The following is a 23586-nucleotide window of genomic DNA, read 5'->3' on the forward strand; positions in this document are numbered from 1 at the left end:
CAGCTCTGTGCTCTTTTCTGCGACTCAGTTTACCCACCTGCAAAGGGAGGCAATTCAGAGGGATGGGCTGAGAAATACGATCCTGTCCCTGCTGCCCAGGAAGTGGCTTGAAAGTGGAGAGGAAGAGCAGGGGCTCTGTCTGCTTTTAAACCACACTGCAATCCTCAGACAAAAGGTGCTGCGGGTGGTTTAACTGTTATGACTGTCCAGGCCCCCCCGGTGGCACTCGGCGCCGAGATGGGACAGCGCGCGCTCCCGCCCGAGCGCACGGAGGGCAGAACCAGCCCCTTTAGTCTCTGACGTTTCAAAACATCATGCCCTAGCCGGCATCCTCACGTGCCCTCCTCCCAATGGTTTTGGCAGGTTATTTTAAACTTCGCCACTTGCCCGAGCAGCACTTCTGACAGCAAGGGGCCCGCTTGGGAGCTCACGTGAAAATGCCAAGAGCAGCCTTGTCCTGCTCGTTTCCGGAGGAGCCGGTCTGGGACAGCAGCAACTTCAAGCCCAGCAGAAAGCAAACAGACACCAGATAACTGGCCTCAGAGGGATGCCACGGCATGGCCTGTGCTTCCCAGACCCGCCGAGTGGCTGCAAAAATAGTCGAGGTCCTATGTGGACCTGTGCTGTGATGATTTCATAGATTTCATAGACATTAGGGCTGGAAGGGACCTCGGGAGATCATCGATGCCTAGGAAATTCCTCCTTTCGTTGCTTCATTGCTCCTCTGATAAGCCTCAGCCACCACGCTGGTGAGTCAATTGGGGAACAAGTCTGGAAAGAGCCATTGTGGCTTGGGGGGTCCCAAGGTCAAGCACATCTCTAGCTAGCTTCTGCCTGGGCTCCCCAGAGCCGGGGAACGAGCCTGCATCATCTGAGAAGAGGCAAGTGAATTAGAAACTCCCTGATTGTAACCCGGACTCTTCCAATGACCGACTGTGGCTCCTGGCGCCTTCTTGGTCTTGGCTCTCCATCTGCAAAGAGGCCAATATTGATGCCGTTGCTTTGCTGAGCTGTGATGAGAAGGAATAAAGCCATGTCTGCAGTGCTCTGTGACTGCTAAGTCCCATTATTATTATTATTATTATTATTATTATTATTAAGACAGAAGGAATTCCAGCAACGGCTTCAGTAGACACGTTGCATGGAAGTTTCCGTGTCCTATATTATTTCACTGGTGTCATAAAGAAGGGGCATTGCCTGTAATGGGGCAGAGCCAGCATTTATGACATGAAGATGAAACCTGGGAGTCAGGGCCTGCTGCTGCTCCTGGGAAAAGCAGGTCACTTAGCAGAGCCAAGGCAATTGCACCAGCTACGAGCCCAGGCACGGCTCTGGTTTCTTAAAAGCAACCGAACTTATGGAGAGGTCGGTGCGTTTCTCGTTGGCACAAAAAGGGACGTTGCTCTCAGGACAGATCTGTCTGCACCGTGGCCGGCGGCAGGTCCTCTGCAGCAGCAGCCAGAGGAGGTGAGCTAAGACATTCGAGTTCGCTGCTGGGTTGACTCTGTCCAGATCTGCTCCGAGCATCGGCGAGAGCGGGTGCCTTGCCCAGACCCGCTCAGTCATAGACAACCTTGGACACGATGACACTGCCCCACAGGTCGGGGGGTCAGGCGGGCTGTGCAAAAACATCCCAGAGGCCCAGGCTGTCTGCGCAAAGACATCGAAGCAGCTGGCCGAGGCCAGGCCTGGCAAAATAAAAACATCAAATGGCTGTGGAGGCGTTGCTTTCTCGGAGGGCCTGTTCAATACAGCCATCGGCATCGTCTTGGACCAGAGACCCCCAGCCAGCCTCAGCAGCTAGCAACACTGAGTTCTTCTACCTTCAAAATAATGCGAGTATGGAGAAGTCCCACAGTCCTGTATTTGCCCTTCACGGGGGTAGGTAGAGAGCAAGGTGGGCTATGCAAACACAGCGGAGAGGTCAGAAAACTGAGCCTCAGTTGGATGCCGCAGCCTCGCTGGCGAAAACATCGCTGGCACCTATGAGGGTTGGGGGAAGGTGGTCGTGGTTTGAGACGGGCAACCTGAAAAGCAAACCCTGTGTTGACCACTGAGCTTCTCTCTCCCGCCGCCCCACCGAGCCAACACCCTCCGGAGGTGAATTCTTGCCGTGGATCATTCAGCTCGAAAAACCGTCCATTTAAATGGAAAACCATGGCCGCGGCACGACGGCAGCCTGGCACCAACCGGCTTTGCACATCCGGCCTGCAAGGCTGAGACAGCCGAGCCGCTGAGCCCCTGGCAGGCAACTCTGACCACCTCAAAGAGACAAGGTCTCCCGCTGGCTGTCTGAGCGCACGGCCTGCATGTCCCTGGGGACAGAGCAGACAGGACGAGCCTGGAGATCCTTAAAAGACCCTGACCTAGGGCGAGGGAGCACTCAAGAGAGATGGGAACAGAAGTAGGGAAACGCATGCAGGCTTTATCTCACTGTGTGCTCCTCTCCAGCTTCCTCCCGAACCCCATGACCTCTGCGCTGTGCCTGCGGCTTGCACCTGCCAGTCTGCAACCACCGTGCAACTGCAGTCACTTATCTTAGCCGAGCTGAAAATGTAGGTCTGAAACACTGGTAGGAGACTGCGGCTGGAAAACTGCACCAGGCCTGATTTTGCTCAGCTTTTTCTGTGTCTGCCTGGTTTTGCTCAGCTTTTTCTGTGTCTGTGGTTGCCAAAGCTACTGTCTAGGTCAGTGGTCTCCAAACTTTTTGATCGTGCAACCCTATCAGTAAAAAATTTTTGAGCACGCACCCCCAATATATGTATTTTTATAGAAATAGAAGCTCTAATATTTTCTTCCCGCACCCCAGTGGATCGTCTTGCATGCACCCCACTTTGGAGACCACTGGCCTAGACTACCAGGTCCGATGCCCTCGGGTTTTCCATGAATGGGAGCTGAGGGGGGCTCCCGAGCACCACTCTGACCACGGCCACAAGCCAAGGTACTCGGCTAACACCTGTACCCAGGGCTAATTCTGGGTGCACGAGTGTGCCCGACGGTGAATGGGGCGCAATGGGCTCCATGAGAAGCCAGACAGCAAAGAGCTCACATCGCGAAGGGACACGGTGCAAAACTGCAGCACAAGCTTCATCAGCTGAGGGGGCAGTGGGGGGAGAAAGGGGGCAAAGGCAAAGACCGGGGGAAAAGGCATCTTCCTGGTGGGAAAATCGGTGCCCACCTCGGCCGGGTGGGATCCTCGCCTCCGAGGAGCGCAGCCCCACTGCTTTTTAAGGACACCGGAAGCTGCTGAAGCCCCGCTTTTCCCTGGCTCCCCGTCACGGAGGGGGCGTCTGCAAACTCCTCAGTGCCAGGAAACCTTGTGCTGCAAAGAGCAAGCTGGGGGGGCGGCAAGAAGCAGGTCCCTTCCTCCAGCTCCACGCTGTCTGCAATCCCGCCGGGGATTGGGGGGCAGGCTGCCCACATGCCCCTTGCATCCTTGGGAAGACTCAGCTGCAGCCAGGCCCATGAACCCCCTGGGCTGCTACCCCCACCCCCCAGGACGCAGCTGCCTGGTTTGCTCAGCTGCCTGCCCCAGAAAGGCGGCCCGCGGCCCCGGAAGGAAGCTGGCGCGGAGAAGCAGGTCAGGGTGCCGAGAACAAGGAAGTCTGCAAGCTGCTTGCATTCAGTTTTGCTTCCTCTTCTCCTTCTCGCTAGTCTGGAGGCGCTTCGCAGGCCGCTTCCCGGAGAGGCGCACGCTCGGGGGACGAACCCCACGCAGGGCAGGCTGGCTCGGCCCCCTGGGTCCGAGTCTGGCACAGCTGGGCAGCTGTTTTCTGGGCATCCCGCTATTCTCCTCGGCCATCTGCCACGTCTGTCCCACCGTGTCCCTGTCCTGATCCCACCATAAACTTTCTTTTTTTAAATGCCAGATGAGCCTTTCTACGTCCTCTCGAATGCGTCGTCCAGGCAGCTAAAAACCAGTCATCACCGTCAGGGGAACGAAGTGGCGAGCCAACACGCGTCCTTCCCCTGCACGGGGAGAGCTCCTGAGGTCACGAAGCACGGTGGAGGCCGTGGGAGGATGTCTCGCCTTCCCTTTGCCTGCTGGAGTGCAACTTTGGATGGAGACGGGCACCCGCTCCTCCAGTGGCATCAGACAGGATGCAATTATTCTGCAAACCCAGAGCAACTCACTCTGAACAGAGGGACGAGGTCCCTTCCAGCCCTAAACTTCTGTGAATCTGTCTTAAATGATCCAGGGGAGCCCGTCTGCCCCGCCGGCAGACAGTTCCCGCGAGGCTTATTCGCCATCTCACAACCACCTCAGCTCCCCCACGGTGCTTTTGCACCAGAGGTCTCCAGGTGCTTTGCACAGGAGGGCCAGGGGCTTACCCCAGATTCTGGGAAACTGAGGTAGAGAGCTGAAGGAACTTGACTGAGGCCATGCTATAGGCCAGTGGCAGAGCCGGGAAGAGAAACCAGGCCCCTGAATCCTCACCTAGTCACTGGGTAACAAGTCTTACTGCCCCCTGAACAAGGCTAGTTGGGACCCAGACAATAGACTAATGGTTCTGGTGCAATTGCAGCCCACAGCCCAGCCCACGGCTCAGACATCAGGGTCTTCAAATTGGGCATCCCAACACCAGTCCCTGCGGAGAGTCCTGGCTGCCTGGGATGTGTCTGAGGAGTCCGGCCCGGGATGAGGAGCTGCTCGAACAACCCCCCACCCCATATCCGAGGCCGCGTCAGACGGCAAGAAACACCCGGCATCCTGTGCCCGGCGCTCAGCAAAGGCGAGGCGGCGATGGTTGAACGGCACATCCCGCCAGACCGCGAATGCACGCTCCAGCCTCGGTCCCAGCTGAATGCTCCAGCGACCCGAACGCAAGAGGGAACAAACAACTTCTTGGGGCAGCTACGAGAGATGGGGAAGTCACTGCGGACAGCGCACTAAAGGCATCAGCTCCGCGCCCGGCAGCTGTCAAACAAGCAAATATTAGGCATTATTGAGGCGGGAACTGCACACAAAGGGGAAGGTGTTGGGATGCTACTTTATAAACCCACGGTGCGTCCACCCCATGAGTCCTGTGCCCAGGTCTGGTCCCCACGGCTCCAAAAGGGACAGAGGAGAAGTCAAGGGGGTCCGGAGAAGGGCAGCGAGGATGATGCGGGGTATGGGGGAAGAGACAGAAGAGGCCAGGCTTGTTCGGTTTTGAAAAAAAGATGCTTAAGGGGATGAGAAGGGTTTACAAAATCCTAAGGGGCGAAGAGAAAGTCACTAGAGGCATGCATTATGGATGGTCTTTCACCAGACAAGAAGGAGGAGTCCCAACATGAAATGATTCGGCGGTCGGTTTAAAACGGGAAGTTCATTTTCACCTGTTGCGCCATGAAAGGGTGGGACTCGCTGCCGCCAGACGTGCCGGCAGCTGAGAGGTTAGGTAGATTCGGCCAGGGGCTGCGCACGTGCTTGGAGGACGGGGGCGCGGGCCCAGCATCCCAGCTGCTTGGACTTGATGTGCTGGAGGCTGCAAGGGAGCAAGGACCAGGGGAAAACCCCTGCTTTGCAAACCGTGAATTGGTCTAATGAAAGATATATCACCTCTACCATGAGTCCTCATTTCTTTGGTCACATCCTATTCACACGATGCAGCTTGGATGCATCTGGGGCTCAACACAAGGAGGGTCCTGGGGCAAGGTCCCATCTCCCTTCCTCCGCAACCCCTCTGCTAACCCAGTAACGCCCTCCAGGGACCAGCTCGGGCTCTGCTGCTGCGCGGGAGACTTTCACTTTGCATCACCGAGAGTACACAGGAGACGTCTCGAGCACCGGTGGACATGGCTTTCGCTGCCCCCCTCCGCAGCTCAGCGGTTACATCCTGCTGCCAGCAGAGAAGCAAAAGAGGGTGGTGAAAAGCATGCAATGAAATCCCAGATATGCCCATGCTGCTATCACCCCCTCTGCTTACCCAGCTGCCCACGGGGGAGATGAAACAGGGCTCTTGCATGCTCAGGGCAGAGGCTCCTGCCTCGGTTTTGGGAGCTACGAAACCAGCCCTGCATGAGGACAGTGCTGGGTGCATGCACCTTTTTTCTAGCACAGGCTGTTTTGCAGAAAAGGAGAGAGGAAGCACACACTGAGCCAGACCCATCGGCTCTGGACGAGGCGGTCACACGCGGGGCCTGGATTCGAAGCCCTGGAAGGACACAGTTTCTCCCCTGCCCCGCTCACCCCCTGGGCAGAGACTCGTATGCAAACTCCGCTGGGCTGCGGGCTTTCCCCGTGAAGAAGGGATTCTCAGGGGGCAGCACCGGTAATGCCCCAAGGACCACAAGCAGCTGGTTTCTAAGCAAATCAGTATTACAAGCAGCGTCCGTTCCCTGCCAGCATCCATCCGGATGCAGGTGCCCCTCCCGCCAGCATCCACCTCTCGACGCAGGAGCTGGGCAGGGGACCAGGGCCCGCCTGCTGCCTGTCACGGAGGGCAGGCCAGCCCACGCCCGCCCCCAGGACACCTGGCGCAGGGGCACAGCCTGGGTCTGAGCCAGCGCCCCGCGGCCGTGCCCGGGGGCAGCAGACGTTTGCCCTGGCCGCTTGCTCCCTCGCCTCCGAGACGCCCCGCTAGCCACCGACGACACGGACGTCCCTGAAAGCCCAGGCACTGCCCGTCCGCACCCCCAGCCCACCCGAGGGGCGGCGGGAGCTCGTTTGTGCAACTGGAAATTTGCATCAGGCTGTCATTAGGCTGTAGCTCTTAGCCGAGGCAATCACGCTGGCTAATTTCAGAGGGAAAATTTAATGCAGCCCTTCGTTCCCCGGCAGAGCGCCCCTGACATTTTACAGCCTGCGAAAGTATAACTTAATAACGGGCGGACGCCTGAATCCTGCAAGTCCCCGAGGAACCAAAACCAAAGCGTTTCTGCTCAGAACAGGTGTTGCACAGAAGTCGGGAAATGCCGATTCTTCCCCTTCATTAATTCCCATCTTTATTCCCCCATCCCGCCCGTCTGTGCGATGCTCGCGGAGGCGTCTCGGTGCTCCGACCGGGGCTGCGTGCGGTGGCGACGGCTCTCCTACTTTATCCGCGCACGTTATGAAAAGTGTCTCTACCATATCAGCGATCAAGATGATTTCAAGGGATTTAGGAGCTCAGGCCTGGGTTTTCAAAGGCATTTAGGTGGCGATGGGCACCAAGGAGGGCTTGCCAAAGGGACATGCCTACACTTAGAGGGCAGGATGTGGCTATGGAGGTACTGGGCTCTGTCGGGGACTGGTACCAGCGGAGCGGTGGTTTTCGAATAAGTTTTGCAATGAGGATCGTGTCACCGCCACCCTGCTGGTATCCAAACCCGTCAGCGTAAGTCAACTCAAGTTGCAAATCCGAGGCAGCTTGACGGGCCCTGGTCCCCTGCCCAGCTCCCGCGTCGAGAGACGGATGCTGGCAGGAGGGGCACCTCACTTCTGCAAATCCAATTTTAAGCGGCTAACCCGCTGCGGCTGTCCTTACTGCTGGGAGCCACAGAGGATTCAGTAAGGAAGACACCGACGACAAAGCACAGCGGCGACCTTCATTTCACATCAGCATCGAGTCAAATCCCCCTGCCCCTGGCCGGAAAGCACCCGGAGCCATTTGTGTCTGACAACTCCTTTGTGTGAAATAATACTGTGGTTGCCGCTCGGTTTTTTGTGGACAGGTGCCTGAAAGCACAAGGAGCCTGGGCGGAGAAGATGCATCATCAGCGTGACCTATCCAGAGAAAAAGTTGAATCGCATCTCTGGGAAAACCTGCCTTGCTGCTGCTGTCTGGGCTGTCTTCTCGCCGCAAACCAGGTGCATCGGGGCTGTCTGTCCGGCCCCTTGGAGCTCAGCCCCTGCGTCGATCCACGGAGGGGCACCCAGCAATCGCAGAGCTTACGGAGCGGGAGGTTTGCCCGCGTTGCCGTCCGCCGGAGGACCGACCCGCACGTCCAACCCGAGTCACCGCCATTCCCCCAGGGCCACGGAAACTTTTAATCTCCCTTCCTTTTCGGCCGAAATCGTTTTTGTCAGAGGCGGAAAGTTTCTAGTGCTTCAAAATATAAATGGGGCCTCCTTTATCAATGGCACGCGGAAGGACTTCCAAATCGGAGGTGGCAGTCACGCGTTATCGCTGGAAATTGTAGCACAGCAATCTCCCCTTCTTGCCACCTGAGGGGCTGCGCTCAACGCCGCCTCGCTTAGCATTCGAGCCACATCGTCCTCGCGGAGGACCTATCAGCCAGATACCTGAAAACACATTTTCAACTCCAGTGAGCAATTGACTTTCAAAGCTGGTGAGGCTTGTCAGTGTGTCTCCTAGGGCAACAAACAAGCCCAGGAGAGGAGGATAGAGCCGTGCGTTCGGCAGAAGAAAAATAGCCTGTGTTTTAACGCTCTTCTTGGACTCTAATATATTCAGAAATGGGAAAAGTTGGGTCCATTTTGCTCCATGGAGATGTCTCGGTTCTGTGAGCCAGCATCACCTGGGGCTCTGTGCCTGGTAGGACCTTGCAGGGTTGTGGGCACAGGCAGGGGCGGATCCAGGGCGGTGCGGTGGTGCGGTTGCACCCCCCTTCATCCCACCTCCACCCAAAGCAGCCCTCTGGCAGTGATGGCATCCTTTCGAGCCAGGCCGTGCTGCGGGAGTCACTGGCGTCAGGCTTGTTATCACCGCCCTGATCCCTTCTACACTCTTCATTGCACAGGCGTTAACGACCCTCTCTTCTTTGTAGTGGTCTTCATGCTCCACCGGTCAAGCTAGACTTCTTCTGCCATGTCTCTGTCTCTTGGCTGCTCCTGGTCGCGTAACTCCTATTCCACAGCCTGGCAGATTATTTTTAACTCACTCACAGATTTCATAAACATTAGGGCTGGGAGAGACCTCGGAGGATCATCGGGCCCAGCCCCCTCCCATGAAGCGATCTTTGCTTCTCCTTCAATGGACTCACCCAGCCCTAGGCCCCCAGTAAAGCTCCCAGTTTATTTCCACCTGGAGAAAAATAGGTGCCATCTTGCCATTTGTATCCCCCTTTCCAAAATTCGAGATCCACCCTTGGGCACAGGTTTCCCACCCGGGCATCATCAGGTAGAGTAGGTGGGGTTGGGAACATCACACAAATCCCCGTCACAGCAAAATTCAGCTTTGCACAAAACCCCCAAGACCTGCCTGGGCTGTATGGAGCATGGCCCGGGCTTTCCCAGCTCACGAATGCCTGGCGTGGATCAGATGGCTGAAGTAGCAAGACAGAGAAGCTCGCTGTCATGCTGGAAGCCACGGAGGGAATCAGATTTAGAGTCAGGGGCTTCTGATCCTCCTAGTCTTCCCTCCAGGCCGCGACCACCCCCTCATCTCTTCGGGACAGCAGGCGAATGGCATCTGCTTGCTTTAGCTTTCTGCCTCGTTCAGATTCTCCCCAGTGCAGACCGCAGGCACAACTGCAGTCGACCCTGTCCCTGGGGAGGAAAACCAGTGGCAGAAACTGAGGGGAGCGACTTGTGTGGATAAATTGCAGTTTTCATCACAGGGCCAGCCACCAGCTGGGAGAGTGACTTGGTTTCTCTGCGTGAGTCCACAAAGAATGATTACTCTGTTCCTGGCAGACCAACGATTGCTCTGTTCCTGGCATCTGCTTCCCGCCGCAGCACGTCCCCTTGGGTTTGACAGCGATGTCCCCAGAGCCTGGTACAGACTTACCCCCAGGCCTCCTGGTTGGGCGCTGAAGAGGTTGTCAGGCCTGAGCTCCTAAATCCCTTCAGTGCCTCCGTTTTTCCATAGTTAAATGCCGAAGAGTTTGAAAATCCAGGTGCGACAGACTCCAGCTATAAAAATAAGACCCGAGTGCTGAGTCCTGGGAGCTCTCTCCCTGCATTTCCTCTTTCTCCCTGCAGTCATAACCTACGGATTCGAATAAAAACGGGGAATAAGAGTGATGCTGTAGCCATGATGGTCCAGGAAACATGAACGGGGCAAGGACCATTGTGGGCAATCGCTTGTGTTGGACCAACTGCATGGTTGGGATAGATCTGAAGACAAATATGTTGCATTCAAAGGCTTGTCGAAGTCTTTGAATCACAGAGCAGCGGGGCTGGCAGGGGTGTCTGGAGGTCACATTGAGTCCAACCCCCTGCTTGAGGCAGGATCAGGCCTGTCCAAACCGTCCTGTACAAGCCATCACATAAACTCGTTGTAAAACAACTGTCGGCCTTGACACAACACAAGACATCACACGCTAACCTGCCCCAGGGAAAGCAGGGGGGCCGCAGCAGCCAATGTCTGGCTTTTATAAAGGTGGTTCGTATCTGCTCAAGACATCCCAAGTAGAGGACATGCTCCTCTCTGCAGAGGAAGACAACACTCATCCACCCCAGTCCGCACCAATCTGACTATGGGGGAAATTCCTTCCTGACCCCAAATACGGTGATTGGCCTGACCCTGCGTGGATGGGCAAGAGCTGCTAGCCAGGGACAACCAGATTTAAGTCCCAGTAAGAGCATTGGCACAGCCCAGTCACAACCTCCAGTCAACACCAATGCCTCCGAGGAAGGCTTACAAACACCCATGCGGTTGATCCAATAAAAGCTATAGGCCACAGAAGTCCTTGCCGCCGGACTAAAAGAGACTATTCCAGGTTTGGTTGCTTTTAGCTTGTATCGTTGCATGTGTCCTGATCCCAGACGTTGACTCAGTGGCAAGGGGAACCTACCAGGTCAGTTCTGGCAGATGCCAAAGCTGCATGTCGAGAGGTCTGGCCCCTTGCCTGCTGCTCCAGCTGGGACCTTTAGGCAGCAGGAAAACGCACCCACATCCATCCACCAGCTGTATTTAAAGCCAAGCAACCAACCCAACGCAAACTTCCTGCCAGCCATCTGCAGCAATGGTCCTTTATCTGCAGGATCTCAAGTATATTCGTCGTGGCTCTGGTGGCCAGCGAGTGAATCTACACATGCACAATTACTGTGCAGTAACCAAAATTACTATGCAGTACGGGTATGCATTTACAAGTGCACACCCATACTGTGCAGTAAATATGGCGACTTACGCTGACTTGAGTTAGATTTGATACCGGCATCCTGCAGGTATCAGATTTATACCCGATTAGTTACTGGGCAATAACGCATGTGTAGGTGACTTATTGCACAGTAACACTGTGTCTGGACTGGCTTAGGACTAACTTTTGTCCCAAGTCAGTCCACACACACTGTTAATGTGCTTTAATGCTGGTGTATTCCTGTTTACTGTGCAGTAACATACTCCACAGTAAATTTAAGCCGGCATAAATGCACATGTAGACATGCCCAGTGGGAACTCCCATCCATGCAACAGAGGTTGGCAGTGAGGACCAAGGATCAGAGACGTGGACCTACAGGCACCATTTTGCAGCTAGGCAAGCTGTGTTCATTCCCTGCAAACTGGAATTAGCATGCAAGCCACACGCTTGTTAAAGTGCAATGTCCGTGACTTACTAATTGCCCTTTTCATTGTACTGTAAGGACATGGAGATGTCTCAGCCAGGGACCAGAGCTCAAGATGGAGCCTCCCCTTGTGAGGTTATATTCAAAGGACAAGAGGTAGCAATGGACAAACCGACAGGGGAGCAAACTGAAAGGCAGTGGTCTCAGCTCCCAGCACCCTCAGTGTTGCCAAGCATGTTGTAGGTACCACAGCAAGGAAAGTTTTAATGAAGGGCATGAAAGAAGAGAGCAAGAAAGCCCTGCAGCCTGTTTCAGGAAGCTTCCTCCAAGTGAAGGAGGCTGCATGGAGGAAAGCACCAACAAGTGCTTGTTTGAAGATAAAGGAGGGCAATGGGGGCTGATATCCAGAGACGAGGAGGAGCGGGGTGGACATCACCGTAGAGCATGAGAGCTGAGGCGGGGTCTGGTTTGGGTGTGAATACAAGGGGCTTGCATTTGATGCAGTGGAAGGAGGAATCAGTAGAAAGACGAGGCAGGAAAATGGTCCTTGAAGCCACATTTAGACCAGCGTTAGGTGGAGCAAGATCAGACTATCAAGGGCACGGGAGAAAGGATGAGAACCAGTGCCAGAGCTGGATGGAGAAGAAAAGCCACAGCACAGAGATGACTTCCCCTTCCTCTGCCTCTCCCACTGCGGCTGCAAGCTCTTGCAATTGGGGGCTCCACTTTACTCCGGGTTCATCCCTAGGCACCAGCAGGTAACGAATTACAAATTTAATCATCTGCTCCTCCGCCGGGTAGTTTGTTATGTTGCGCTGCCTTGGGAGTTGGAAGCATTAACAGCGCTTTCATTTCAGCGCCGTGTTCTCAGCAAGTAGGCAACTTGGTAATAAAAAAATCTGGCAATTAGTGGATGCTAGAAACGGTACCGTCTGCCGCCGTTTCAGCGAACACGGGGCAGCACACGCAAGCTTTGCTCTTGTGATGCCGGCGGTGCGCTCGTGTTACTAGCCAAGGGCTCGGGATGGCTATGGCCACTTTTGAGGTTGGCTCTGGACTCCTGCTCTGATGTTAGGATAATGCCTAGGCATGCTACCACCATCCCACCACTGTTCAGTGATCAACCCTCCTTTTTCCAGGCTCTGCAAGGTCAGGGTCCTGTTTTAGGAGTCAGAGCAGGAGAGGGCAATAAAGATTACCTAAAATAACAGTAGGCCCAATGGTTTATGGATGACCATGCCAGTGGCCTGTCTGGACCGGCAAAGGACAGGTATCCCCAGCACCATGCACCTTCCTAAGCTGGTGCACACGACCGATCGGTCGACACAGAAGCATCGCAAGGCCGGGCTCTTCCAGCCAGTCTTTCCCTGGCTCCCCGCTTTCTATTCCCAACAAATGCGCCTGTATGAACCACGGAGGGTTGATAAAAACAATAGAAATGTCCTACAACTAATATAAAAAAAATGGGTGAGACAGAAACAGTCACTCCATTTTCCACACATTTGCATTAGGTCCTCAAGGGGTCAAAAAGCAGGGACAGGATCAACATGTTGGTGGGTGTTTTCCTGGCCGGTAGCTTTAAATCTTAGAAGGAGAAACAAGGCAAAGAACATAACGACAACTCCAAGTTCAGATAGCCAAGTATCCAGCCTCCCATTTCTAACGTGATTGCTTGCAATCAGTCAGACTGAGCCAACAGGTTCTTCAAGGGGGCTCATCTTCCCCTCCTATTGATCTGAACGGGTCCTGGCATTCAAAGCCTGCTTCTAATCACTTCTGCGCCGACACTGCTAGTCCCTTTACTCCTGAAGGAGATGCTCTTCTTCTGAATGCCTCTTACCATAATTTATTTGTGCTACTGAGTATGTAGGAGTTCAGGTCAGGGGCTGGGACCCTTTCAGAGCTAAGCAGTGGGTCACCTTTGCTAGCTCCATTCCCATGCGCAAGGACAGCAGCATGGACAACAGCGGGACACGCGGCGGCTTTGCAGGACACTCTGCAAGACCCACTGATGCCACGGGCCCATGACACACAGTCGCTCAGGAAAGAGCTGGGGACTGAGGATCAGCTTGGACATGAGCAGGCTCGGCCTGCTCCCCACCCCTGTGCCCTTAACTTCCTTGCACATGGCCAAGGAGGGTGGGTGTATGTGCAAATGCACCGTGTATGTGGAGACCAGTGAGTTAGCTTGAATTAAAAGCAAAGCAAATTGCATGGACGAACGCGGCAAGGCGGGAAGACGGAGAGCCCTCTCCGCCAGCCCCACCTCTAGCGCGGCCCAGCGTCCATCCCTCTGCCTCCACACACGGGACACCCGGCACGTCCAGGCAGGAGGAGGCTGCATGGCACTGGACGCAGTTTCCAAAGTGCTTCGGGGTCCCGGCAAAGATGCCAGCTCTCTCGGGGGCACCGGAGCGGCCCCAAGCCCCACGCCCTGCCCTTCCTGTTCAAACAGACAAGTTCCCTTGGCAGGAATAAAGACCAGCTGGGGAAGAAAAAAGGGGGGAAAAAGAAACCCCATGGCATTGAGCAGCGTCTGGTGACTTTGTAGTGTCAACCGCTGCTCGCTAAACGCTACGCTGAAACTGCCGCGCTCACAAGGTTACCGAAAACTGGGGAGAAAAATGAACCGTGATGATAATAAAAAAATAAAACCAAGGCCAGGTTTGCCTTTCTGCTGCTGCCGGGAAGTGCTGACAAAGCTGCTCCTGACAAAATCCCAGCGGGAGGGCGGAAACCGTCTCTTTGCTCTGCCTGTCTCCTGCTGAACAAGGCCCACTTTTAATGGGCTGAATACATACAACATACAGCTGACAACAAAGATGTTAGACTAACCTAACAAGAGAGCGAAACAGGAACAGCACACAGTGAGTAATTAGAATCTAATTAATTTGCATTTCACAGGAGAGTCAGAGATGTCAGAGAGAGAGAGAGAGAAAAAATTCCCAACGATGAAAGGCCTCGCGGAGCCGGGGAAGGGGGAGAGCGGAAGCATTTGGAGCAGACGAACCTGACAACCAGCAGCCGGGCGAGCCGGGCGGGATGGATGGAATTAAATGGTAGCAGGTGCGAAGATGACAGATCTGGGAGCCGCCGCGAACCGAGGTGTCGACGGGTCAGCGAAATTACAACAAAAATATCAAAACAGCAACTTTTTCTGTTTAACAGCATTCCTGAGCTTGCAGGATTTTTTTCCCCCCCCTGCTCCTGGACGGCTTTGCCAGAGGATAAAAAGAGAGAGAGAGAGAGGCAGTATCATCAGCACATCAAGCAAGCCGAGCTCGCTTTGAAGGGAGCGAGCGGCCCCTGCGCGGGGCGCGCTAACAGTACTCCCAAGCGCGGCTTTGCTCGCCAAGGCAGCCATTTCCCCAAATTGGCACTCGCAGTGCATTCGTCTTGATGTTCAACACCCTCTTTCTTAACGCTGGCTCTTTCTGGGAGGCCTGCGGGACGGGATGGAGAGAAGATTTACCGCTCGTTTGCCTAACGATGACACCAGGCAGCAGATTATGCTGTCGTATGTGCCAAAGCATCCATGCAAGCCCTGTGCCGGGGGGCGGGGATCTCACACCCCTGGTTGTTGCATTTCCATCCTTTGCAGCAGCCAGGAGGGCCCGGAGCATCCCTGCGCGCTGGTCTCTAACTCACCTGGTTTGCAAGGAGGGAGGAGCGTGCCAGCAGCTACGGTCGGACAGTCCCCCAACTGCACGCAGCTCCGTGGCCGGGAAAGGCCGGAGAGACCCGGGCTGGGCTGAACTGGGAAATCCCTTGACTTCCAGTTCCCGCTGAGAGCCGTGGCAGGACGGAGCCACGAGGCCCCAGTCCGTCCTGCAGCAGCACTTCACATTTCCCAGACACTCGGGCAGAGACCAGAGATGCTCAAAACCAGAGGGGTTTTTTTTTTTTTTTGGGGGGGGGGGGGAGAGGGGAATAAAACAATAGGTCTGATGCAAATAAAGCAAGCAGGGGGCATGATAGATATTTGCCTGGGAGGCTTTGAGTAAGGACAATCCTGCCTCGAGCAGGGGCAGCCGAGGAAGTGGGGCTTCTATTCCTGCCAACGGGGAATTTCCCAGGACAAGCCCCTGTCTCGCGCTTCATTCATATTTAACTGACCTTCCTCTTCTCCGCCAGCCACGGAGGGCACTGCGACCAAGCCACGGGGTGCAGCCGGCGGCAGGAAGATTGGGGGTGCAGGCGGAGAGACTTGCCCAGCGGGAGGTTGAAGGAGCTTTGCCAGGAGCAAGGGGCTAGGGGACGCCAGGAGATGACGGCCGGGAAAGGGGCAGAGGGCTTCCTGCTGCTCTGACAAGATGCAGGAAAGCCCCTGGACTGGAGCGCACAGCCACCGGGCACCGCGCTTGGCCTCCGACTCCTGCAACCACCCAGGGTCCAGCCGGCACGGGGGGCACCTCAGCACGAACCACCCCCTCTCTCCTCAGCAAATGCACCAGCACGGGGGGTTAGGCCTCCCTCAAGGGTGCTGGTGTTGGCTGCAGCCCAGGCGGGGGGTCACCTATGCTGATGGGAACAAAGCTGGAGGGCTGTGCCCCTCCGCGCAGGGTCAGACCAATGCCAGATTTGGACTCGGGCATGAATTTTACCCCCGGTCAGAGGAGGGAAGAGGGGATTACCTTCCTTTTTGGCAGGGGGCATGGCCCCTATCTGGGATTTCTTGAGCATACATTCACTTTGCAGCAGTGTCCCCCTGCTTTCCCTGGGGCAGGGTTGGGTGTTGTGTCAGGGCTGATGGTGGTCTTGCAACGATGGATTTGTCTGGGAGGGTTTGGATAGGGCCAATCCTACCTCAGGCTGGGGGTCGGACTAGATGCGAACGCCCTTCCACCCCGCTTCTCCCTGACTCTGCGGGGGTGCCCAAAAGCACATTCAGCTTGGCCCTCAAACCACCCCCTGGAAATGATCCTGGTGCATAGTTATTGATCCACAAAAGTCAAAACCCCCAAAGGCCCCAGCGGCCCCTGCCCTTGAAACCAGACCACAAAAGGTTGAGCTGGTTCTTTGAGCCACGGTTGCGGTGGAGGACACGCCACGTAGGCCATGAGGATCACCGGGCACTCGGGTGCAGCGCTGTGTTTTTTTCGTCCCTCCATGCCCCCCGTTAACGCTCACAAGAGCTGCGCCGAGGGAGAGGAGCGGCTTCTGATCTCCATGGGGTGCTCCAGCTTTTCCCCCGGGCCGAGACTCACCCCCTCGTTCCCTTCTCCAGGACCCTTCCCTTCACCTCTCTGCTCAAGCAAAGCTCCCCCCAAAGTCCAAACCCTTTGGAAGAAGCCAAACCAAGCGGCTGCTACGTCTGAAGGCATTGGGCGCCGCGCCAGGGCAAAGCCCGTGGGAGCTGGCCTCTTCCCCTGCCGAGCGCCGCAGCAGTGTTGTCACAGCATCATGAGGCCGTGAGTCATCTAACCACGAAAACCATCAAGCCCATCTCCGTGCACGTCGCAGGCCAGGAAAGGAGCATGCAGACGTTGATGGCGTGGTGCGTTTTCCTTCTCTGCCCTGCAAAGGGGATGTCCACCAAGCGGGGAAGGGAGCAATGGTGCTGCGGCCCAGCCTGCTCCAGCCATGACCCTGCTTGCCTCCTTTGGGCTGGGGACACGGTCCAGAGGGTTGAGAGCAGCTGGGGAGCCTTTGCACTGGGGGTGCACAGCCCTTTTGCACCCAGAGCTGCACGCAAAGCTCTCCTGGGCCAACAGCTGGCTTGACAGTGGAGCCAGGCGGGCAGGACCCGCAGCAGCAGAGACATCCCCATCCTCCCTGGGTACCATGGAGGGCTGAGGCAAGCCTGAGTGGAGCTGCAGGGGAAGGAAGTGGGGAGAGATCCAGGCCCGGCTACGGGAAGGCAATTAGATACTGCCACAGGAAGCAAGCTGGGCCTCAAAGGCCCCAGAGACACCATGTAGAGCCATCCGTGAGACTCGCAGCACGAACAGCAATGTGCCAAAGCCTCAAGGCACAAAACAAAAGAGGCCCCTGCCTTCCCCGGCTCCTGGCGGGGCCGGTTTGGAAACGCGAGGGCCCCAGCCCGCGAGAAAGTTGTCAGAAGAGCCACTCGGAGAAGCTGTCAGACAAAACCCTTGGACGATTCTGCTGCCGCTGCCAGCCCAATTACAGCGCAGCCCTTCGCAGACAAAACGAGGGAGATGAAAGACGAACGTGCAGCGATGCCGACAGCCATCAGTTAGGCTATGATACGTTGGCACTTCGGGGAGGCCCAGTAGACGGTCTTCCTTGTTCCCTCCTCGCTTGTCGTTGCACAGATCTCCAGCAATTACAGCTCCAAACTTCCTGCAGTTTCTAGCTCCCCGTCTGCGGATGCGCTGGCTCAGGCGCGACCCGCGCCGCGCCGCTGATGAAACTGCACACGTTGCATGCATCGCGTGAAGGCAGGGGGGTGTGGAGGGAGAACTGGCAGCAAGAAATCATCCAGAAATGGCTGTTTATAGGGGGGCAAAGGAAATCTTGCCATTTCCAGGCAAACATTCGGGCTGCCAAAAGCAGAGGAATTACAGCGCAGGGTTTTAAGGAAAGCAACTGGGGGGTACGAGCCTACAGGCTCGCACACGCACAAGGCTGGTGGTACTCAGGCTCCCCTGGGACTTCGTGTTAGCAGGCCCTGCTTTGAACTTCACCAGACTTTGGGCTGCCCCATGCTTTGGAGCTGGCTCTGGGCCGTGTCTCCTGACTTTCTCACGCTGCTTTGGCCCCGTTGCGAGGCGTGGGGTGGACAGTTTGCACATCCAGGCTGCAAAGCACCCGGGCATCGCAGCCCCGCAGGCTCCGGGAGCGGTGCCAGGAGCAGGTTTGGGCACATCAGAGCGCCGCAGGGGGTGAGGAACCAGCCGAACGACGAGCCTTGGTCTTGCCCGGTGGCCTTTCTTAGACCCGATGCTGCATGCTCTGCACCATCCGGCCCGCGGGTCCCAAACGAGCGCTCGCCACCGCCCTCCTGTCTGCATCTCTCCCCCTTCAACCAGGGGGACCCCAGGCCACCCCCTCTCCTCTCCAGGGTGCAGAGGAAGCCACAAATGGTCACGATCCAGGAGGGAGCCAGTCACGCCGCTCGTGGAGCAGCAAGAGAGACCCAAGCACCGAATGCAACGGGAGCCGTGCAGGGGCTGACGGGAAGCACCACCGCAAACGCTTCACTTCCTAGATGCGCCAGCGACGAGTCGCCAGAAGCATCACGGGGTCTCCGTGGCCGCGCACGGGGCAGGCGATCCACGGTCTCTTTCTCCCAGCCGGTCACATGATTCCCATCCAGAGCCCGGGATGCCAGGGGGCACGCGTCCCCATGCACGGTCGTCTTTGGAGCACAGCCCCGGGAGGGATTCCCTGCGATAAAGACAGCAAGGGGATGGCTGACAAGCTTGATGAGGGGCCTTTCGGGACACAATCCAAGGACAAATCCAAGATGGTAAAAGTCATTTTAGGTAGAAAATAAACTTCATTTTGCAAAGGGATACTTTGAGGCTGGAAGTCTGTTCTCCTGGGTCTCAGTTCCCCTGTGCAAAATGAAGTTTGTTTTCTACCTAAGAGGATTTTTACCATCTTGGATTTTTCCTCAGCCTGAAGAAGGGCACGCATACCTGACAGCTTGCAGAAAAAGAAACTTTTTTTTTTTTTTTTGCAATGTCTTAGTTGGTCTAATCAAAGGGATTGTCTCTGATCCACAACTTTGAGAGTTTTGCATTTCTTTTTGTCTCAGACCAACACGGCTCCCAAATACATCCCTGAAACATGGTTTTGCTTCTGGTATGCAAGGCCCAAGGGATCAATACCGTCTTTAGAGGAGCTCTGACCCGGAGGAGACGGACGCTCGTGAGAGGCGGCCTGTGCCGGGGGGCCGCGCGGCGCGCAAGGAAATCAGCCCCGTGTGATGCGCCCGCAGGCTGCATTTCAGCCCAGCCGGAGGGGAGTGCAGGGCTGTTTGGGGCATCGTCCCTTGCACGTCGCCAGCTTCTGTGGGCCACGGAGACCTGCCGAGCCCTGGGGGAAAAGCAGAGGGTGGGTTTTCTGCTTCTCCAAACCAGGCCAGCCCTCCAGAAGGATCCCCTCTGGGGGGCTTCCAGCATCCTAAAACAACCTTCACCCCCAATTCCCACCACCTCCGGGTTAAGCACCCCCAGGAATGGGTATTTGCCCATTTCTGCATAGCAGCAATGAGCTGGACACACGGCAGGGTATAGCCCTAGACGGGCGAGGGGGAATAGATCGTTCTGGCTCCACGTACAATTTGCAATTGCATTTAAAGCAGGAGTAAAAAGCCAGCGCTCTGCCTGCCTCGGGGCAGCTGCACCTGCACTGACAAGTTATGCCGAAGCCTGGCACAAAAACACACTCGCCGACTCCTCCGTGTTCATCATCACAACACGGTTCTGCCAGCCAGCTCGCCCCCTCATCAGCCTTCCCCTCCTCGGCTGTCCCGGTGCCTCCGTCTCCCACCCCCAGCCACGGAGCTCATCGTGCCCTGCGACGACCCGTCCTCCTCCCACCTGAATGCACGCCCGGGAAGGATGCAAAGGGAGCAAAGATAAATAAGGATCACACCTGTAACGCTGCCTTGGCTTGTGTCAAAGGCCTGTTTGCACTCAGGGCTGCCCCGGGGTCTTCCTGAGCCAGGAGGCCATGACTCCGGGCCCCAGGGAAGGGCACAGACTCCTTGCCATTGCTATTCTTGCCCCCACAATCAGCAAATAGACCCAGATTTTTGGTGCTCTGGATTGCCCCAAGGGCAAACCACCTCCAGGCCAGGGAGCTTCAGGTCCTCGACCTTGGGACAGCGTGTCTGGTGGGTCTGCTCCAGACCCAGTGCCCAACCCGGGCACGGTGCCGTTGGTGGGAACACGTGGTCTGGGACGTGGGGCAATGACCCCAGTGTGGCAGGCCTGGCAGCTTGCACAAAAAGCCAAGGCAGAGTTTGCAGCACCTCTGCCCCAGAGCCAGGACTCTGAAAGCACCGGAGAGCCCAGCTGGCACCAGGTCAGGCCATCCCCATCCCATTCGGATGGGACACCAGGGCACGTTGCATGCAGTACGGTAGCTGGCTCTCTCCCTTCCCATTGGTATTCCCCTCCTGAGCTGTCCGCATGCATCCGGCAAAGACTTTTTAGGGTGGTCTCTTTTATTGGGCCAGCCATACAGTCAGGTTAAAGCTTCCGAATGCAAGACGATGACCTGATGAAGACTGAAGGACGCATGTCTTGCATTTTAACGCTGGTCTAACTTCATCCCGGCTAGAGTTGGTCCAATAAAAGAGATCACCCTAAGAAATTCCCGCCTCTCACATCATCTCTGAGCCATCACGGGTACAACATCACCCTTGCACTACCATATACAATAGCTCGGCCCAGCTGAGGCCAAGATGACTGGGATTTCTGCGGTGCTTCTATCCCAGTAGGGTCCTGGGGGATTTTCAAGGGCTGTATTTACAGAGGGACACCTGAGATTTTGGGGTGCCATCACAACTCCCTGTCCCAAGAGAGTCTGGGAAGTTTGGGTTATTTTCCACCCAAAACCGACATTCAGTTTTCCGGTGAACCAGCTGCTCACTGGTCCTGCTCATCGCCTTTAACAATCCTGCCTGAAGGAACTTGACCGGGGTCGCACGGGACATCAGTGGCAGAGCAGACCCTGCATCTCTCGCATCTGCAGGTAGGGCCCCAACCTCTGGACCCGCCTTCCTCCCTGCGCTCACATAGACCTCGTGCCCTCGGGAATCAGCAGGGCAGAGATCCCCGGGGACAAACACCCACGTCCGTGCTCACTCCAGGCTTGTAAAGCGGTGATAGGCTGACCGTTCACCACCTAAGACCACGCCGCCCCAGGGCCCTTGCTGTTAGACAATGTGCTTTCAATACTGCACTTGTGTCCCCTTCTAGCTGAATGCAACCACCTCTTATTTCCCCGCCATGGGGGTAATAAGAGACTGAGGGTGCGGGGAGTCCAAAATGAAGGATTTCTAGTGCCAAAAAATCATTAACATCTACCATGATGCAGGACTCCGACTCTCGCGGTATCTTCCCAATGAGATCTCATCACGTAGAACGGAATGAGCAAAAAAAATACAACTTTAATCTCTCTCTAAGCTTCTTTTTAGTGCCGACATTAACGTTAATGCTAATTTCATCCCTGGCTCGGCAAAGCAAGTCGAGCAGCGCTTCCCCAGTAAAACAGAAATGACGGGTTTGAGGCTGCCTGGTTCAACCGAGCGCCTTCGCGGAAGTCCAGGCGAGCCGCATCGCGCAGAGATGCCTCGTGAGGTCTCTCCACCCAGCCGATGCCCCACGCTGGCACAATCCAGCGTGATTATGGGACGGGGCACTCTGCAAAACGCAAGCGGAGCTTATGGAGGGTGTTCGCGTGTGCTCCCTTTAACCCACGGCTACGCCATCAGTCTGAGCAGCATCTCTCAAAGCAAGTGACCTAAAGCAGCGAGTCTTGCACCTTGGCTCTGTGTTTACGGTCACCCCAGCCTTTGGGACCATATTTAGAGATGCCCTCCTTGCTCACCTCTGCTTGTCCTGCTGCCACGGCGGCCAGCGTGGGTTAGGGGTGCAAGGCTGTGGCCATGGGTGGCAGTTGGGTATGCAGGTCTGCATCGGGGACGCAAGCCCCTCCCGCACCGCTGCGTGCATCCTCAGCAGAGCACGTTGCAGCCGGCAGGTCTGCTGCAGGTCGCTGAAAACCCTGAAACGGGAAGGACCAGAGGATTGAGGCCAGAAGCGATTCCCCGCTCCCCGATGCAGCCTCTCCTACGCCCTTGACACCAGGTACAGGGCCATCACGCGAGGGCAACACCCTCTATCCGTACAGCAGGCAGGAGTCACCCTGGGATGTGTGTGTGAGAGTGTGTGCATTCATGCGCAAGCATGTGTGCCTGTATGCATGAGAATACGTGCATGTGGGGGGGGGGGGTGCATGCCTGCATGAGAATGCACGTGCATGGGTGTGTATGCCTGCACAAGAATGTATATGCATGTGTGCGTGCCTACATGAGAATGGGTGCATGCGCGTGCATGCACACATGAGAATGTGTATGTGTGCACATCTATGAGTGTGTACACATGCGAGTGTGTTCAGATGCGTAGGTTCTGCTTGTGTGTGTGTGTGTACATGTGTGTATCTGTGTGCGTGTGTTTAGGCTGGCACCAGCATTAGACCAGCGCCTCCTAACCCCACGCCGGGAGAGTCTCAGCCCGAGAAGCCCCCTACTCGAAGGCAGGGGGTGCGGTTCCCCGCAGGAAGTCCCACCTGCCGATCCGAAAACCTGCAGCCCCTTCTTGCTGCGCTATCCAGGGCAGGCGGCTCAGGCCTGGGCATTTATACCCAATTCATTTCATCTGGAGGATAAAATTAGAAAATCAACCTAATTCCCAGGATCCTTGTTAAATCAATACAGCTTCCAGAAAGCAGCGAGGCGTGGGGCGAGGTGCAGATAAAACTGGAGCACGGCCCCACGGGTGGGCCGGCATCCGCTCGGCACTGCAAAAAATCGGCGGGCACTTGTGCATAATTTATCAATTGCAAACAATTTAATTCAGCCGGGATAATGAGCAGCAGGGCAGCTTTTGACGTGGTGAATGACATGGAGGCTGATGGCTCTAATGGACAGCCGGGAAGGCAGCGAGGGCAGCGCCGGCTCTGCTCCGAGTCCGTGGGAGGCTGGAGCGGCGAGGGCAGAGGGAACAAGCGCCCTGCCCTGCCGGCCCCCACCTGGGGACCGTCCCACCCCAGCCGCTGCAGGGGCCCCGGGCATCGCACTCGCACCGAGGACGCGGCCCCCCGACAGACACGCGGCCAGAGGTGGGAGCAAACGCCTTTGCCTTGACACAAAGCTGCATCTCCAATCCTGAATTTTCTTGCCTACGACACCCTGGAAGAAAAGACGTCCGGTGGTTTTGAAAGGCAGGATGAAGAAATCAAGGTCTCTCTGTGCAATGTGCAACGGAGCAGGAGCCATGAGGGAGCCCACGTGTGGTGCTTTTTTGAGGGGGAAAAGTGTGTTGTAAGCAAGAAAATACAGGTTTAAAAGAAAAGCACAGGCCGGGCTGCAATCACAAGGGGGTCATAGTTTCATAGTTTCTAGGGTCGGAAGGGACCTGAGCAGATCATCAAGTCTGACCCCCTGCCACAGCAGGAAAGAGTACTGGGGTCAAACGACCCCGGCAAGGTGTTCATCTAACCTCCTCTTAAAC

The 23586-nt window shown here is 56.1% G+C and overlaps 1 long non-coding RNA gene across 1 annotated transcript; it reads left to right on the forward strand.

The window, feature by feature from the left end:
• The first annotated feature begins 206 nt into the window (after positions 1-206).
• Positions 207-21448, forward strand: LOC109309224. Its single transcript, XR_002100845.1, has 3 exons — positions 207-219; positions 1044-1049; positions 21334-21448. It is a non-coding gene; the product is annotated as an uncharacterized LOC109309224 (long non-coding RNA).
• Positions 21449-23586: the final 2138 nt, after the last annotated feature.

Source organism: Crocodylus porosus, unplaced genomic scaffold (assembly GCF_001723895.1).
Source record: "Crocodylus porosus isolate Cpor-Errol unplaced genomic scaffold, CroPor_comp1, whole genome shotgun sequence".
NCBI lineage: Eukaryota > Metazoa > Chordata > Crocodylia > Crocodylidae > Crocodylus > Crocodylus porosus.